At 35.1% G+C, this 4881-nt stretch overlaps 1 pseudogene; it reads left to right on the top strand.

Moving 5' to 3' along the window:
• Nucleotides 1-201: 201 nt before the first annotated feature.
• On the top strand, nt 202-4482 carry LOC127951189 (mitochondrial ubiquitin ligase activator of nfkb 1-A-like; annotated as a pseudogene).
• Nucleotides 4483-4881: the final 399 nt, after the last annotated feature.

Here is a 4881-nt window from a genome sequence, read left to right as displayed (position 1 = left end):
GTTTAGCGGCCAATAGAAACTGTCGCTAATGAGTTAAACATTGCCGTTGTTGTGCCGAATTTGGACCCCGTGCCAAATTATTATCCCCTCGTTCAAATCGCTACCTGGCTGATTGTCTAATCATAACCCCACCCCTAATCGTCACCGTTTCCGGCAGTGTCGTGAGTGTTAAAGGTAGTTTCCTGTTCTTCACGTGATATTCATTTCTGTTGTTTTAGACAGAACTTTAGGTTTATTCATAAGATGTACATTTCTCATCGTGTTCAAAGTATTAAGGTTAAAGACTTAAAATGTCTTAAATGTCACTTTCATTTTGACAGCCTACACATGCTTTGCCTTGTTTGGTGTTATTGTTATATATGTTTCATTGTTGTGATGGTGTTGGTAGTGTTAATAAATCGGTTTTCCTTAAATCGACGATCAAAACACTTAAGACTGCATAGACTTACATAGTTGAAATGTTCAAATGTGCGAACTGGCAAACAATTCCAAAATGTAAACAGACTAACAAGGCTTTGTCGTCTCTTTGTCTTTCATTTCTGCGACTGTCTGTAATCAGCTAGAAAATGTTGTCTGTTAATCTGTAGGTTCTTTCTAACCTTTAACTTAATAACCTTTAATATTTTAAAATTTTCAAACCAGGATCTCAAGCCAACATCTACGTTTATTATTTATTTATTTAATTAATTTATTTCAGTTTGTGTCTGTTAGGTGATTAATAATTTGTAGAGACTTGCCCCATGATATAAATTATTTAAATTGGACGTTCTGTGAACTCCTATGTAGGGATGCTAAATAAATTAACCTGTGTTCATGTAAATAAAAGCATTTGCTAAATGAACAGTAAAACCTAAATAGTAAAAATGACTGAAAATATATGCTGAATTAAATCACCATAGGTTCTCTTGATTCATCTTGGGCCAGACTCCTGTTCATTATGAATTCCTTCTGTGTTCAGTAGTCTAGAGAAGAGGAAGAGGGTGAGGAGGAAGATAGAGGATTTCCCCATCTGGACAATGGAGATTGTGTGTTTTGGTTCAAGTGTAGCTCTCTCTGGTCTGTTTTATTACATCTACAGGAAGAAATGCAAAACTGTGGATAAACTTAAAGTGAGTAACATTGCAAAAATTATGATTTAGACCATATATATAGGAAATTAGGGCTTGGAATTAGTTATTTGGATTTAAAATAACTGCTACATAAGATTATGAGAATTTTCTAAAAAAGAAACAAATTTGTTTTTGATGCAAGGAAGCTACAGTTTTGCCGCTGGATGAAAAGTTATCAGATCTTTTGAATGCCACACCAGGGAAATGTCTGCAGTATGTGGTCATTGAGGGTAACATTAATTTTCCCTTTTTTAATGAGTTAGCTGATCCGTAGAATATAACAATCTCTCTTTCACTTCCACTGACTTGTTCTCACTTTCTCTCTCTGTAGGTACAGTGCAGCCCATAGGGGAACCCTTAAGGAGTCCGTTTCGAGAAGGCACTGTTGGTGTCATCCAGACACTGGTCCTCCGAGAACACAAACTTGTGTGGAACAGTTCTGCACGCACTTGGCAAGTCCTGGTCTCTTGCTCATATATATATATATATATATATATATATATATATATATATATATATAATTTTGTTCAGCAAGGATGCATTAAACTGATCAAAAGTGACAATAAAGATATTATAATCAGTGTTGGGGTAATGCAAGTTACGTAATCAGATTACCTTTTTTAAGTAACCAGTGAAGTAAAGCATTACTTTTTAATTTAGAAGGAAATATTTGAGTTACTTTTTCAAATAAATAACTCCATTTACTGTTTTCCGTGACTTTTCTGACAACTCTCGTGTTACCATGATGCTTACTGTTGTAATAGACTAAATATTAACATGTATTTACTCATCTCACCTGCACAAAAATAGATTCAGTATCCCTCGAAATTAATAAAAAATGTCAAATGCAAACTAGGAAGTATCAACAATAATTAAATATTTTTAGACAAATATCATTATAAGAATTTATTTTAATAATTTTATGAGCCAGTGTCTTTAAAACCGACCTTTGACAACCCAATTCAACCACTGGAAATGACACATTCAATTTAGTTTTTTTCTAAATACTGTTGAACTTTCTTCTCCTGCGTCATATTCTTCATGCGATTTGTTTGAGTTTCGCTCTCTACTGCACAGACATTAATTTATATTTCCTTCAGCTTGAGGCATATTTAATTCACTTTTGTTGTTAAAGGAAAAGATACATTTTTTATATTAAAAACAAACTAGCTAGCCCTGCAAAGATTTTACAAGTCACTCAAAAGTAACGTAATGCAAAGTATTAGTTTTTCAGGGAGTTACTCAATAATTTAATGCATTAGTTTTAAAAGTACTTTACTCAACACTGATTATAATAATACAAAACATTTTCTATTTCAAATAAATCCTGTTCTTCGAAGTTTCTATTCATTAAAGAATCTTGAAAAAGTACCACGTTTCTTTTTATATTCTTTTTATATATTTTATATATGCAGCACAGCTATTTTCAACATTGCTAACATAAAGAATGTTCCTTGAGCATTAAATCAGCATATTATTTCAGATTTCTGAAGACTGGAGTAATGATGGTGAAAATATGTCACATCTTTCAGGACAGACAGCAAGGGTGTGCTTCACCAGCATGTGAATGCTGTGCCCTTTAATTTGCTGGGTGTGAACAAGGCGTTTGTGCGTGTGCTCTGTCCCCTGGAGGCCACGGGTCCCAATTTGCAAATCGTCCATGAAAAGTTCCACCAGGCCAGTTACGGCTTCACAGACCTGACCGGTCAGAACCTGTGTGGAGAGAAGCCCAAAGGTCATCTTGAAATAGAGGAGATGCTGAAAGTGGGCGCATCTTTGACCGCAGTGGGTGAGCTCATCCTGGACACAGACTGCCTCCCAAAAATCCGCCCACCCACTGACGGCTCAGAGTACTTCCTGAGGACAGACGACTTTGAGACCTTGCGTCTGGAGCAGGAAGAGCAGGCAGGGGTGTTCAGGGTGCTGGCGTGTGTTTGTGCATTGGCAGGTGTGGCCATGCTGATGTGGGCGGGACGCAGGTATTATCGCCAGCTGAAACTGTGATGGGAGCAGGAGAACATGAGGAGCGAGTTTGAACTGATGGGCTCAGGAGAGGAGGAGAATGCAGTGGACGTACCTGGGAACCTGTATGTAAGTAACCCATGAGGCAGTGTGCTGCTGGACTGCAGACACCTGTGCTGCTGTTTCCACTGCTATCAGGCCTTGCCACAACCCATCTGTCCCATCTGCAGGCAGAACATTAAATGCATCGTTCTTTTTTTATCAGGCCTATGGGCAATTCTGAGAAAAAAGGTCTGAACAGTGAGATATAAACTTTAATGTAAAAACTAAGAAAGAATGTATGAATTGTGAGATTGAGAGTCTTATTTTTTAATCACTGGTAGAAATAAGCTTCCAAATATCTCTGCTAGTTCAATGTGAAAACTCGAGTTCATCAGAGCTCAAACATGTCACATTACATTAGTTTGGGATGAAATAGCATAAAGTTAGAGCAAATATGCTTTAATATTTTAGTTAATATCCTGATAAACAGATGTCTTTTTGTTTGACTTTCTGTTTATTATTCAAGTATTTCATGTTTGGCATTTATCAAGTGGTTCAAGATTGTTTTTTTTGTTGTTGTTGTTGTTTTTCATTAATAAATGTTGGCTATAGCTTTATTGTATTGAATGGTTGGTACAAATAAACCTAGTATCTAAAATTAAAATGTTGTTTAATATGGTTTAAGCTTAGTGGCTTAATTTATGAATGAGATACTGCACTGGGTAGATTGTTTTTGAGCTTTCAATTTCCTTTAGGTCCAAATTTTAAGCTTGTAATGTAAAGTTCTGGACTACTTTGTGTTGGGGCACTGTTGTGTACTTGCTGTTCCTCTGCACCAGCATTGTTTGAAGTTTTCACATACAGATTCTAAATCATAAGTACCTCAGTTGTTTCTACACTCAGTGATATTGCTGATTTATTAGAGCTTGTGACATGGAAAGTCATAATTATTCTGAGAGAGACGTGTGTGTGTTTGCCAGCAAGAAATCTTGCAGGTTCTTATGCAACAGCTGCTGTGATCCTGTTACAAATAACCTCTGTAAATTACCCACAACAACCTTGCCATCTCCTTCTGACTTTTTGTCTTAAATATAAGCAAATGAGATGCAGAATAAATAGTTGAAGAAGAAAAAACTTTGCCAAGGTCAAACTGAACTTTTGATGATTCTGCATCTACCACTAAAGCTTTTAATTTTACAGTAAACCACTAGAGGGCAAAAGAGGGACAGAGTGGTAAAGTGAAGTAAATTTATTTGCATGAATCAATGCATCTCTTGCATAAATTTTCATCCTCTGTGCTCCTGCCTTTTGCCCTTCAACTTGAAGTATTCAAATTGGCTGTAAAAGTAATTTCAACAAATTATATTAAACTGACTTTAAAAATCAAGTTAAATCTCCTAAATAAAAAGAAAATAAAGTTGACACTGATTAAATTAATTTTATGATTGTAAAGTAATAAACATTTTTATATATTTCGAACACCTGAACACTGGTATATTCCAGTTTTCTTTTTTTTCCTTTTTTTATTAAAATGAAGCTGAAGCTTTGATTAAAAACAAGTGAAAATAAGAAACTGCTTTTGTGGCAACTAAGTACTTTACAAAGTACTAAAAAAATTAAGCTCAACAGAAATATTAAAAACTAATGAAATGCACTAAAAAAGCACTAAAAATTAGCTAAAATGAAAACTGTTAAATGCAAAATATGTTATGTTATAACTTATTCTAAAATAACACTAGTCTGTACACCAGCAATATTTATATACCAT

Source organism: Carassius gibelio, chromosome B2 (genome assembly GCF_023724105.1).
Source record: "Carassius gibelio isolate Cgi1373 ecotype wild population from Czech Republic chromosome B2, carGib1.2-hapl.c, whole genome shotgun sequence".
Lineage (NCBI taxonomy): Eukaryota > Metazoa > Chordata > Actinopteri > Cypriniformes > Cyprinidae > Carassius > Carassius gibelio.
The sequence above is the reverse complement of the archived record's forward strand: the minus strand, read 5'-3'. Positions and strand labels throughout refer to the sequence as shown.